Raw genomic sequence first — 15,015 nt, 5'->3', positions numbered from 1 at the left:
CACAAGATTTTTCTCCAAAGGTGGGAAGACATTCTTGAGATTGAGACAGACATTGTTAAATGATATAGAATGCAATTCTGAAATTTGTGGCAATCTTGAGAATGTTTTAAGGTTTCTGAAAAGAGCCAAAAGTTCTGATAACTTGGAGCTTTTGAAAGTAGCCTGTACAAATTGTTGCAAAAGTAAAATTTGGGAAAACAGCCAGCATTGGCAGAGAAAAGAAGTGTTGTTTCCAACATGTGACTCTAGGATTAATTCTTTTCCGCCAATTCAAATGTTTTGTAGTTTTAATTGCCTTCTATTGCTAACTTTTTGTTCATGCATAATGTGTATGATGGTTCAAGTGCTAAAGAGTATCAACATTGCACTTCAGATGTGGCAGTTCTCCTGGGGAAGCAATGTGACTCCTGTAGAGCTGTGGGGAAAAAATTTTGAAGATAAGAAAGAAATTTGGCACATGACTTACACAGGCTTTCCTCCATGGCAGGGTTTCTACCTGACCTTTTTGCCTTTGAAACTTTTCCTTCACTGTTGCTGAAATTAGTCTGTAAATAGCTAAAATAGATATGCATGGTTCTACTGTTATAATAATATTAGTTTATTTTCTCTTTTTAGGAACTGTACAGAACATCAGATTCTGATGCCATTCCTGGGCTGCAGGCTCTCCCTCGGACCACCCTTCATTTTTATTTGAACAGCACCTAGCATTAAAAGGACTTACTTTCCCTTTAGCCCTCAAACCATATAAATGCATGTAAACAGTAATAACTGGCCACCAATGCACTTCAAAGTGGACCACAGAGATCAACAGAGGTCAGGTCCTCTTTAACTCCATGAAAAAAGCAGCAATACCCTTGAAAATTAGGAATAGTGGGAAGTGATAGATATTTATTCCTGACAACCAACTGTTTCCAGAGTAGAAATCAACTCATACTTTGTAAGAGAAATAAGCTACCTCTCTAAACTTAGATTTTAAAGCGTCAGCCTCTCTACTCCTGAAAGTGTGCATTCACTGCTAAGGTACACAGTGGCCGTACAAAAATTTTCCTACCATTAAGTTGGTATTTAATTTACCTTTCTCTTGCAAGTCACTTGAAATTAACACTCAGTAAATTGTTTTTAGGGGAGACGTGGTAGGGACAAACTGAGTATCTAAGTAAACCCTGCTTGTCCCTTGCCTGAATAAATTAGGACTATTAAAAAAGACAGTGTCGGGTAATGGTGGATGTGTAATAAAAATTATAAATAGTATCTAACATTTTAAATATTTCACCCATCTGTTCTTTATGGAATATCAATATGCTACTCATTTGCTAAGATTTGACTCAACTGGTTTTTTAATGACCCTTGACATACATACCCAGGACCAAAAGGGAGACAGACAGGAGAGACCTCACCACAATTTATCCGTGATGACACTAGGGAAGAACCTTGTATTGATTATGTGCTGCTCAGTCCATTAGATAAAGTTATAATGTCATAGGAGGTTGGTGCTAGAATGGTCATAGTTGCTCAAGACATGTTTAACAGTGTGGGTGTTTAGTCAGTGGAGGTGGTGAAATTGTTTTTCTAAAAGAATGAGCTGTGCCACCAGGTGAAGGAGCTACACAAGGAAGTGAATAGAATAGTCAAGAAAATGAGTGAGAGATTGATAGGTTGTTCTCAGACACTACAGTCTCAAGAGTCTCAAACTTTCACTGTAGTAGAGAGCCAGGTGAACTTGGAATCCTGTCAAGTAGCTAGTCAAGAGTCTGTTGAACAGAAGGTTGGAAGCTGGTCACCATCTGTACCATGAGAAAACCAGTGTGACCAGTGATAGGCAGTGGGACATGTCTACCGGGGATCACCTAGCCACGACAATGACACTGATGAATTATTCTTCAAGGAGCTAAGGGACACCTCCAAATCAACTGCCCATGCTCTTATGGGAGACTTCAACTTGCCAGATGTTAACTGGGAACACCATACTGCTGGCACAAACAGGGCCAGAAGATTCCTGAAAAACCTGATGATTGCTTCATTGCACAGGTAATGATAAAGCTGACTACGAAAGTTGGGCTCCTGGATTTGTTGCTTGTTACCAGAGAGGATCTTGTGAGTGAAAGAGGAGATTGGTGGCCATCTTGGCCATGGTGACCACAAAGCAATTGAGTTTAAAATTTTAGTTGACAAGAGGAAAAGTGCCAGCAATACTTCAATCCTGAACATGAGGAGAGCAGACTTCAGGCTGCTAGGAAACTAGTGACTAAGGTCCCCTGGGAAAATACTTTTGAAGGTGCTGCGGTCCACCCATGCTGGTCACGTTTTAAGCAGCACCTCCTAAGGGCCCAGGAACAGGCAATTCATAAATGTTGGAAGACAAGCAGATGAGGCGGAAGACCAGCTTGGCTGAAGGGGAATCTTCTCTTGGAAATAAGACAAAAAAGGAAGGTGTATGCCCAGAGGAAGCAAGGTCATGTGACGTGGGAGGAATACAAAGATGTTGCTGGTATTGGTACAAAAATGAACTTAGTACTGTTCCATTTACTCTTCTCACTAACTTTTCACTGAATTGTTCTTCCCACATGTGCTCTCTCCTCCAGGTTCACTGACTTTGGAAAGATCTGTGGGAAGAAATGCCCTTCTTTCACATATCGGGAAAATCCATTCTTGCTGTCCCACTTACACATACCGGTTGTGTGAAAGCACAGAGCAGGTATTAGAAGTGCAGCTGTGTTTGAATTAATTCATGGTGTATTTCATAGTGGTTGCAATTAAGTTTGAATGAAGCAGTTCATAAATCACTAGTTTTTATTTTTTTAGATCATAAGTTAATCTGTTGTAAATTCTTCCAGAATTAAGCATGGGACGTGGCCAAATATGCACCACCTGTAACAAACTGGATCAGTGTCATGGCTTTTGTAAAATGATTTGTATTGTAAGGTGCCTAACATGCAGAACTCAGCTACTCAAACACAACTTGAACAGCAAATCATGCAATTCAGAGTTGAAGATGGCAGCATTTTGTTTGAAGACTCTTTTGTATGCTAATGATCTTCCATTTCTATCTCTTTCAAACTGGGACAGGAGCAGGGAGGAGCTCACTCTTTATTGGAGATTCTGTTCCCCAGATGTAAGCCATGACCCTAAAGTGTGCAAGTCCCCACCATACCCTGCTGCTGACATCTAAGCCTATATCAAAGCTGCACCTTAATCTTTGCAGCTGGTAGCTAATTCATCTCATCTAGTACGTACCATGCCTACACATACCAGGACTTGACTTTTTTTTTGTATTTTCAGAAACACTAGGTCTGCAAATCCATATCTGAAACCAGCATGTTGACATTTAACATAACTGACATTATGACATGCTCAGTGATCTATTCAAAATTTGCTCAAGATTGTTATTTTCCAGGTCTCTGAACATATGCACTTGTTAAACATGCTTTATTTGTGTATGTATCGACATAGATTAATAAGTGCATTTATAGAATTAGTCCATCTGATCCTGGAGTAGCTGTTGAGCTAGTTATATAATAGAAGTTACTCTCTATACTCTCTTGAAGGAGAGAAGTGATTTCCATTCACTCCAAATCAGAAGCCATTTATGTGATTTCTGTATCTAGCATTGGTGCCTCAGTGTATCTTATAGCACTACATTAACTAACTGAAATAAGTAGGAAGCATGTTTATGCATGCAGAAATCAATATGGAAAGTTAACATTGTTACTATTAGAATCAAATAAATACTATTACAAACCCTGATCATATCAGCAATTTTTTAGCATTTTCTTGTCCTTGACTTGCCAAGTAAGATGACTAGCAGATGTGAAAGGTACCATTCTGAAATCAGTACGGAAAATATTTCCTTGGACATACCCATTGATAACACATATATTTATTTATGTATTTGTGTACAACTAATTTGTTTAGGACCATTGTAACCCACAGAATATGGGAGACATCATATTTCATTGGCAAAATGTCAATTAATTTGCCACCCCCATTACCCTGGATGTCTCACATGCCTTGTAACAATCTTCAGGATGAGAGGGATCCCACTGATGTAAGCTCTGTTAAAATGGAAACTCTGGTGAGTGCCAGTCTTCTACTTCTCCCACTGCACCCTGTGGAAATCTAAACTGTGATTATAAAGTTAAGAGGACACAATCTAGAAACATTTGTGTTCAATAACTATGTGCCATGCCTTTGCTAGCTGGTTCTGTGAGGCTGTTACAGAACTACCATGCCAATCAAGTTTATATTGAAGCAAAAAGTCAATCAGCCACACAGGTCTTTGCTTATGTTGTATAACATCTCATATGTCATATAATCACAGAATTGTTAAGGTTGGACCTTTAAGATCATCAAATCCAACCATCCACCCAGTATCACCACCATGTTCACTGTTAAACCACTGGATGACAAAATCTTTTAAGTTGAAGCAGATTTGTCTGAAGTTGGCCGTAGTGAAATGTAAGAAGTTACATACTTGGTGCACATATAACTTCATGTATGGCCACAGCCATACATGGATCTGCCTTATGTATACTTTTTTCTCTGGCATGCTTTTGAAAGAGCTTATCCAAACTTTCTGTCTATCTGCAGAGCTGCATCCAACCAGTCTGAGTGCTGGTCTACTTTGGGTGGAAGTAGCCATTCACAAAGGAGACCTCTGGTCCCTGAAGGCTGACTCAGCATTATTGAATTCTCACAGGTGGGTACTTGAAAATCAGGCATAGCAGTGTTACAGCCATTACACCCAAGCGTCCTTTCAGTCTGGCCTTCAGTATTATGGGATGTGGCTAAGGAAATGTCAGGCAGAACAAGCACCAAGTTCTGCTGCACGGCATTATGAATTGCTGTTGTAACCAGTGGAGCATCTTCCTTCTTTACACCAGAACTTTGTGTAATAAAGTCTATTGGATAATGTGCCTGACCACTCATTCATTTCCTTGGTACTGATTCCACATTCAAGCTGCAGCAAAGGCAACCTCTTTCGTATTTTGATATGTGGAGAATGGGAAGGGAGAAACTGAGCATTGAATTGTAATGCCTGCTTGACATCTTGCTTCCCTAATACTTGTCATTAGGATGTTTAAGTTAAAAACAGATCATGTTTACAGTGAACTGTGTGGAATTCACATTCCAGCTCACAGCAATCCCTTCTGGTATTACAAATTTATTACATTAAATGAAAATAATTTTCATCCAACAGAGGCTAAAGCAATCACAACAAACTTGTTTAATATTTGATTTACTTTAGGAGTTTTCCAGAACTCTATCTCTAAGTTTGCTTTTTCTAGTGAAGAGTTTGGTTACTTGCTGTTATCATAATTTTACATTGGAGTCAAGGATAAAACACTGGACAGCTCATCCAATTACTTGTTTCAAAAATGATGCCTATATTTGTGGTGAGTATGACAAAGCCTGTGTGTGTAGTTACAAAATGTGTAATACGTATTCATCCACCTATTGCTTTGGGTATGTGTTACAAACTTTGTGAGGCTATTCACAGCAAACAAATCCTACCACTGAAATACTGAAATTGAAGTAGTTTACCCTTCTTTTACAGGGGTGGATTAAACAGAAATATCAGTGTTTCACCATCCTGCCACAGATATACCAAATCTTTCTTTAGATAAAAAAAACGATGTTGAGAGATGCAGCACAGAAGGAATCAATTCCTGATTTTTTCCCCTAATTTACTCATTTTTATGCTAACTAGAAAACAGAAGACATGATGTTTACTGTGAGTAGTTGATCGCAAAAAAAAATTTAAGCAGTATTTTCAGTACATATAGAAGCAAAAGGTTACACTGAGAAAATGGATCAGATTAAAACAAACACTACAGCTTTTGAAACATTCCTAGGGTGAAAAAAAATGTTGATTTCTGTGTGTCCAACCTGATATGCCCTTAGAATGACCTGATTTTCTGAAACTAAAGTCTCTGTCATATCACTTGTCACTTTTGTGACTTTGGAACAGATAGTTAAGATAATTTGGGTTGGTATCTATCTATCTATTTTATGATGTGTATCCCCTATTGCTGCTCCATGCCCAGAAATTAATTTTGTGCCTTTCTGTGGCTTTAAACTGAGCCTGAGAGGGGGGAGAGGAAAAAAAAACTGAGCAAACTTCTCAAAGCAGTTTGTTCAAGGACACAGAGATACACAGACTCCTCTGCGTTCTGCAGTGGCGGGAGTGGGAGGAAGGACCCTGCTTGCTCTTCAGCCAGCTTTCGGCTACTTTTTCTCTGGAGGGAGACGGTGAGTCGAACTTTGTTTTCCTGGGACTTTGGGGTTTTTTTCTTTCTTCTTTTTTGGACTGTTTCAACATCAGAACACATCGGCTGAGTTCTCCACCGAGGCCCAGAGGTGGGCCCACACCGACCCAGCTCCGAGGAGGAGGAGGGAGACCATCTACAGAAGGACTCTGAAATTTTCCCAGGTTTCTCTCCACAGTGAGAGGTTTTATTATTTAGCATTATTATCCTTTTCCTGTGTGTTTGTTAAATAAATAGTTTTTATCTCTTTCACTTTCCTCTGAGGAAAGTTTCTTTTTTCCCGAACATGGTGGGGGAAGGCTGGTTGTAACCTGCCTTCTATCAGAGGATATTTTTCCTCCAAATTTGTCCAAACCGGCACAGTATTAAATTGTGACGTTCTCGTGGAAATTATTAAAAGCTCCAGCGTTATATGATGAGTGTGTTAAGATTTCCATCTGATCCAGCAGAAGGCTTGCCTATTTAAAAGTTTATGCTCTCAGCTCAAGGGATTTTATGTCAAGGAAAACTTTAATGATGGAATGAATGAAGTATTTTATCTTAATGTAGCTTTAATTTTCATGGTTTGCCATATTCTAGTCCTTCCTGATATTTTCTGCAGCAAGTGTTCAGAAGTAGCACAGAAGCTTGAATGTTCAAACACATCTCCCAGCTTCGTGTCCTTCCCTGGTTCTCTTGCTTGTAGTTGCAAATCAGCCTGACAGGAGAGACAAAACTGGTTCCTTAGAAGGCTCTATGGCCAGAACAAGGACTCCAGCATAACTGAGCTGGCTGTACAGTCCATTTCTAAACTCAGACACCTTCCATGGCTTGTGCAGGATGATTCTCAAACTCCAAATTAAAGTACACTATTCTTCTGAGAGCCTCTCTGAGTGGGATGTAGACATCACTGCGGAGTTCAGCTTGAATGTGAAGGTAAGACAGAGAACGGGTGGTGCTATAAGACAATAAAAGTAACATCCATTAATAGGAATTTGTAATAGAATTTTCAGAGTTTGAAATTTAAATTAGTTATGATTAAAGTTTGAGTTTCTATAAAGAATTATTTTAGTAGTGTTTTAGGGGACTACAGTTGGACCTTCTCTCTTCTTTTGTAAGCAACATCTCTGTCACCAAGAGAAAGCTCGCAAGAGCACCTGTAATGAAATCCTATTTCATAATTTATATGTGATGAAAATTTCATCTTTTGAAATCCAAATGCTGAACTGTCTTTAAGTTGGTGAATTTGGATACTGAATGGAATCTATACCATTTATTGGTTTGGATTGACTAACGTTCCACAGCACTTGCATTTTGAATGGCTCAGTATTTCCAAAAACTCCTTGTTTTTATTTCAGTTACGACTGCCACCATGAAGCTTAGAAACTGCACTGCATGTTTAATGAGAGCTAAATATTCCTTACTGCCTTGAGAGCTTTTAGTGGAAAATGGAAACTTTTCTTGTTTAGTCTAAACAAACATTTAAAATCAATCCCGACCACATTTGGTTTGAGAACTCCCTATGATGGAGCTTGTTTTTTTATTTTCAGCATCTTCTTGTTCATCTTCTGGAGATTATTGCAGTACCACAGTACAAGCGGTGTTTTATGGGGAAATTTTGCAGTGTAACATGCCTTGTGCCTCTGCATATATTAGATTTTTTTTTTTCTGGGGGACAAGTTCAGTCCTTCCTCAAGCATGAGAAAATCTTTTTGAAAGTTGACAAAAATCCTCTCTAACCAACATTTTTTTTATATTTTATGACCCTCATTAGTCTTTGTTTGGACATCCCTTTATGCATTAACATATGGTATCAATAAATAATACAAGTGTTCACAGTTCATGCCATCCTGTGAAGCACACACAATGGGATGTAAATTACATTGAAATAAAACTGCATGAATTATCTATATAGACAACCAGAATCGTCATCCTCTAACCAGATGCTGACAGTTTCCAATTCTAAGTAAGTTTTGACTGGGTTCAGTGCTATTCAGCTGGGGAAAAGGCCATGTATTCAAGCACAAAGGTTGTTGGGTTGATTTGTGGCAGTTAAGGGCCCTTCAGTCTTAGTCAGCCTGTTACTATTTTGTGCCTGTATAAGACTCTGGCTAAAAGTAAGCCAATAGTTTTATTTTCATATAAAGCATTTAAATCACAGTGCTGAGGTACTGTTTAATCTTGGGGTACTGTTGATACCACATGTGGATGTCACCTCACCAGTTGAGCTCTGAGTTAGGTTAGTACTGTCAAAAAGACAGCCCTGAACTGGCAGGGCCTGAGGGTGTGCTAGCCAGGAAAACAAGAAGCCCGGGGGTCTGGCAGCACCCTCCCTGTCCGCGGTTCTAAGGGAGAGAGTGAGCTCCTCACCCGAAGGAGCTTGTCCTGGGCTAGGCTGTCGGGGTGCACAGGCAGAGGCAAAGAATGAAGGAGGGGACTCTCTGTATAGGTTCCACAAGCAGGTTTATTGCTGGTGAAGGGACAAGGGATGAAGAGCCAATTTTTGAAGAGGGTCCAGGGATTTTACACTTGGGGCGGGAAAAGCAGGGATAAGGGATCCAGCCAATAGGGTAGGGCTGAGGAGGCAGGACTGACAATGAAGCGACCAATGGGGAAAACACAAAGGAGGGGTTACAGGGGATACCCAATGGGGTATCAAGTAACACAGAAGCTTCTAGAACTGATACATATTTAACGATGGGAAATGAATATTTACAAACTTACACATAAAACAGGGAGGGGAGAACAAGAACCAACCAACAGAGAACATGTAAATAACCGCACGAAGGGGTGATGGGATCTCACCCTAACCAAGCTGTGTCTACACACTGGTGCCTGACCACCAAACACCGGGGTCTGGTGTTTCATCTGGGGTCAGAGTGGCTGTAGCCACTTGCACTGCCACAAGGGCATTTGGATTTTGAGGTCTTTTGGAGATGGGCAGACAATCTCCACCCAGCAGTGAGGGAAGGAAAACAAAGGGTTCTTGCTTGGTCTTAGTGGCTGTTGGTTCTCAAAGAAGCTGAAAACTGAATGAAACTCAAAGTGACAATCGACCATTGTATCATGTCTTTCTCCTGGTTCAAATGTGGAATATAGTAGCAAGACAGCTTGGGGAAGTGGAAATAAATGGCCAGGCTATATCCATTCTGTACAGCTTTAGGTGATTACATGCTGACCTTCTCATGCTTGCCCATACGAATGTTGCTGAATTCAGCACAGAAACTGCAGCCTATCTCAAGACACAGCTGATGCTGCCTTTCATAAAGTAGTTTGGAGCAATCAGATCAATGATGGCAGGAACTTGGGCATCTCCATTAGGTAAATGCCCAAGTCAGTGTGTTACTGCACAGGATATTTAGACCAACTTAAATGATGTAGGCAACTAATTTTTGGAGAAGGCTTTAGGTTATTAGTCCACATTTTACCCAGACCATTTAATTCAAAGATGCAAGAGATCGGACTTGGAGAAACATTACCTTTCCTCTAGGAAAAGTATCAGGAATATTCTTTAATAGAAGTTGTCAATTTTCAAAATGAAAATTGTCTCTTCAGATGAAAATTCATTACCTCTTATTTTAAAAGTAGTACTACTCAGCATTCCTGATGGCTCTATGCTTTCTATATTCCTCTTTTATCTTTGCTTTTTTGGGAGAGGGAGGATATTAAATGAGAATTCATGGAGACTCAAGGAGTCACCCAAATGGTATTTTTCTACAAGTACCTGATTTTACCCTCTACTTCTCTGCTAGGCTGCTCTACTGGAACTCTATTCCTATTACAAATTAATATGTCTTTAAATAAGAAGAATTTACCTTTTTCACTCAGATGGGATTAATGATAAAGGTAGCCAGTGCTACACTAAGCTTTATGGATAGGTTTTTGCTGCAGTATAAACATAAGGTTCAGCAAACATATAAGTGTTTTGGAGAGGTGGCCAGAATAGATTCCAGGTTTGTCACAAAAGCTCTTATCAAAACAATATTTTTTTTTACTCATCTTCATTACAATTTGAACAATCTTAAGGTAACAAGAGTTTGGAAATTTTCCTAGTGTTTATGAACAGATTGCAAGATTTTACAAACTGCTGGGACCTCGCAAGAGCAGCATAAATGAGGTGCAATAAAGTGACCAAAGGCTTTACCATTCTCGGATGCAGTTTTTCTTCACCTGGTCTCATTTCTTGGACATATTTTCTAGGGATGTTCATGTTACTTTGGCCAAAATAATCAAGCCTGTTAAGATGATGCAGTAAGATTCAAAGGGTGCCTAAAGCACTGCAGTGTTTAAATACTGGGGTCTGATGTCACAAGTGGAACTTATGTTCTTGTGTCATGTGCAGTGAACCGAGAGGTACAGGCTTCCAAGAATGTGATTTACAAGAAACAGGGAACTAAAGGGGTATAGCTGTACCAGTTGGTTGGAAATAATGCAGAAATTGCCCTGCAATTGCTCTGCCTGCCTGAAACAGGGATGAAGGAGACAGAAATGCTCTTCTGGCCTTTGTATAGTTAATGGCATTTAGAAGGTGTAGAAAGCTGCAGCTCAGTGCACATGAGAAAGGAGAAAATTAATTTCTGAGCCTTCTTCCTGGGATGTATATGGGGTTTTTTTTTGTTTGTTTGTCTTGTTTGGTTTTTTTTCCTTTGGTTTTGGTTTGTTTTTCACAATAAAGATTCATAGAAAAAAAAAGAAATAGAAACACTTCAAAGAAAAAAGTTCATATAATTCATTGACCTCTCTGACCTAAATGATAAAAAATCAGATTCATCCCTGCCTTCAAGTTGTGTCTTGTGTCCTTGTTTTAGCCTAGACTGGGAGCATGCTTTGAACACTTTTGTTCACAATGCAAAGCAGTCTTAGAGACCATTGCCTAGACACTTTTAACTGAAGTGAAAAAAAAGGTAATTCTTTAGTTGCATGCCAGATGCTCTTTAGAACCATAGCACAGGAAATCTCTGGACTTCAGGAAAACAGATTTTGGCCTGTTCAGAGCACCTGATTAGAAGAATCTCATGGGAGACAGTCGTGGAGAAAACAAATGTCCAGGAGAGCTCTTTGATTTTCAGGGATCGCCTCCTGCAAGCTCATAAAAGCTCCATCTGGCTATGCAGGGAGGCAGGCAAAGGTGGCAGCAGGCCAGCATGGATGAACAAGTGCTCATGAAAACATTTGGACATAGAAAGAAAGCCTACAGGAGACTGAAGGAGAGCTGTGAGACCAGGAAGGCATGCATAGACACTCTGAACATTCACAGATAGGATGAGAAATGCCTAAGCCCATCTGGAGTTCAGTCTGGTGATGGACATGAAGGACAGTAAGGAGGGCAGGTGCATGAAGAGCAAAAGAAAGACTGAGAATGTCTGTCTGCATAGCTGGAGCTGGAAGGGAAGAGACTTTTTCTTTCTCTGAAACTATGCACCTGTGAGATCATGAGCCAGGCCCTGGCACTGATCAGGTTTAGAGCAGCCAGGACAGGAGATACTTGTGTAGTGAGGGGAGCTGCTGATATTGCAACACCGACAGTTTTATTGCTGGTTATTGAGTGTAATGACAGTGGCAAAGGATTGTTGCTTCCTGTAAGAGTTTTGATTGTGCTCTCAGCCTTACAGCCACTAGAGGAGGAGAGACCATCTTGGCCCAATCTAGTAGGACACAGTAAGACCATATGAGAGATTTGAAAAAGCCATCAAAACTGAAGTTCAAAGGCAAATGGTCAGGAACCAAAAAGACAGGCAGAGTGTACATCTTTCACACACAGCCCTAATAGCCTCAAAAAAAAAAAAAAAAAAAATTGCAGAGAGGGCTGAGGGCTGAGGATCATATTACAAGGATATTGCAACCCAGTCAGATCTGCTGAGTTATTATTAGAGTCTGGGAGAGATGAGTAAGAAGGACAGAGAGATTCAAGTATCTAATGGATCCAGAGTAAGCAACAACTCACTATTGACAAGTGGGAAGGGACGGATCAACCTGCAGAGGTCCCTCTCTCTCCTGATTGTGGAGGGAACAAAGTATGAACGGGTTCCTGCCTTTGGAGTATCAGTTCAGTAAATAAAATTCAGAAAAAGCTGGTTCAGGCATACATTCATTTCCAGGCAATGAAGGAGTTGATAAACAGAATTAGCACAAACAGTGCAAGACATAGTTTTGCAGTACAGAGATGTGTGGACATACCACTTATCCTGTCTTAAGGCAGAGGCACAGTTTAAAAAAGTGGCTTCTTGGCTCACAACTGAATTCTACATGTTCTAAGGTTTCTTAGAAGCCACAGTGTTCTTGCAGGTCTAGGCTACTGAGGAAAGGTGCTGCTGGGGTACCTGTAGTGCTAGGTCAGATATCAGTTTAAAGCATTTCTTTTTAGTGAGGAGCAGTACTTTAGTCATATACCATATGCCCAGGTGCCTCAGTTCTGACTATGCCAAAACCATGTGTCTAAGGAACCATGTAAGAACAGGGGCTATGAATGCTGTTATTTTCCCATGGTACTTTCCCAGCCTTCGACAATTTCAGGCTCAGGGACTTTCTGAGCCTGACCTCATATTTAATATTGTTCAATATATCGTTGTTCTGTGCATCAGTTTAGTTATTTTTTGATCCATGCAAACTTTTAGCACTTTTTTTAACAGTGTCCTGTTTCAAATCTTCAACAGGCTGGCTTGATATGAGGTCCCCCAGCTCAGGATGAAAGGCAAAGAGCTGTTCTCTACTGATTCATCTCTCAAAAGATAAAAGTCATGGATATTTTTTAAGGATTTCCATGCAGGAAAAAGTAATATTGGCATGACAGTGTTATTAGATTTTTGACCTTTGAGATTATCCAGTGTATCCCCAAACCTAAGAAATTAAAGCAGAGTGGTTATGGTACCTAGTATGCCTTCAGTATATTATGAAAATTTAATTTTAGATTTTTCTAGGGCTTAAAAGACATCTTATATTTAATTTTACACACTGTGTTTCTGAAAACTTTTCTGCTTAGCTTTTTTAACCAGGCCGCACAGAGAATGGAAAATGGGTAAATTGTTTACTCCAGATGCAAAAGGGTACATTTTATATGATCAAAAAAGGGAAGATATTTGTAAAATTTACTACATCTGGTAATATGAAAAACATTTTATTAATCTCTTTATTGTAAATATTCTGTTAAGTTGTGGACTTTGTGTTTAAGTCATAGAAAGCTTAGATGTGTTTGAGGTCTTACTGTCATACAGTATGAGTTTAAGAAAGGGTGGTTCCCTTTCAGTGATAATGAAGTGAGTTCATATATGAAAATACTTGTTACTCCAATCGTAGTTTGACTGACATGTTCTCTTAAATCACTTCCAGATACAAGGATCTTTCTGAAATGAAATAGCTTAACATCTCATGGTTAGATTTACCATACTTCATAGGTTCTGGACCAGGTCCTAAACCAGGATGACATTGGCTGGATTCAGGCACTCGGAGGGCCAAGCTTTCTTTTGTTTCATTTAGAAAATAGATGCAGTGGGCAAAGTGACGAAAAGTGCTCTGAGGTAAAAAATAAGGACACCATGTCACAGAAATTGTATATGCAAACAAATTTATTATTATAGATTCCTAAAACAATGATATCAGACACAGACATTAATATAAGATGTAATGTAACATTGTGGCCTTGGTTTCTAAACTTTCTTTCATTTTATTGTCAAGCAAAATACGCTGTTGTAAACCGTGACCGTGGAAAACACTTCAGATTTAAAGTGTTGCAAGGACAACTTTATTTGAAGACTTACATTGTTATGAAAACATCCATATTTGATCCTGGCTTCATAAAAAAGAGAGTTTTCTTCCAAATGCCTATATTTGGTTTTTGAATAAAAGCCATTACTCTCCATAATGAACATTTTGTGCAGCATGGAGTAAAAATTTTCCAAAGTTTGAATAAGTAAAAGTGATGTTTTTGTGATTGCTGTGCTTTGTCTGGTCTTGTCCATTTTCTTAACATTTCAGGTTGTCAGTGGCAGAGGAAGGGTTCAAATTCTTACCCAATGTGAGCTATAATTGCTCTGTCTTAATGGTAATCTGTCAATGCTATAAGAGTTTACTTTGATTGAAGACTGTACTTGGTGTCGAGGTCTATTATGCAACTGTTTGGCGTTGTAGATCTGCATTTGCATACCTGGCCAATGAAGGGAGATAAATACTGGATGCCCACTTGGATGAAATTACTGTATGAAAAGCATCTTTTTTCAGGTTATGCTGAAGCAGTAAAATAAGAAAAATAAAGATTTAACATTTCTCACATTACAGAATACCAGGAAAAGCTGATGATAGGCAACTAGACACAGATTAATTTGAGCTGCATGGCCATAGTTGTGCATAAAGAACTTTATTTCTATCTTCATATAAAAACTGGGTTTGGGGTTACAGTCGGAGTGAATGAAAAATATATGAAGAAGAGACACCTCTCTAAGCCCTATAAACTTTAATTCTCATTTGAAAATGAGGTGTTTTTTGCAAAAGCTTGAACTTTTTTTTTAGCTACCAGAAGAATGACTGCTAAAATATTTCAAGATAGCTGATTTCAATGCCCTTTCTTCATGTGAGACAGAAATGAGTTATGAATTTGTAGCCTCAAAACAAGAAAGCTACTTTAAACCTGTATTAAATACATTCCAACATTTATCAAGTCTAAAACTCTAAATAATTGTAATTTCACTCAGCATCATTTTTTTAAAACATTTTGATTATTTTTATCTCGTGTCATAAAAATTTCACATTGCATCAAAGAGTAGATGTTTGATGATAT

At 39.1% G+C, this 15,015-nt stretch overlaps 1 long non-coding RNA gene across 1 annotated transcript; it reads left to right on the top strand.

The window, feature by feature from the left end:
- The first annotated feature begins 621 nt into the window (after positions 1-621).
- Positions 622-6,038, top strand: LOC116455059. The gene is made up of 3 exons (XR_004244291.1): positions 622-2,028; positions 2,583-2,695; positions 4,588-6,038. It is a non-coding gene; the product is annotated as an uncharacterized LOC116455059 (long non-coding RNA).
- Positions 6,039-15,015: the final 8,977 nt, after the last annotated feature.

Source organism: Corvus moneduloides, chromosome 1 (genome assembly GCF_009650955.1).
Source record: "Corvus moneduloides isolate bCorMon1 chromosome 1, bCorMon1.pri, whole genome shotgun sequence".
Taxonomy (NCBI): Eukaryota; Metazoa; Chordata; class Aves; order Passeriformes; family Corvidae; genus Corvus; species Corvus moneduloides.
This window is presented reverse-complemented; position numbering and strand designations above follow the sequence as displayed.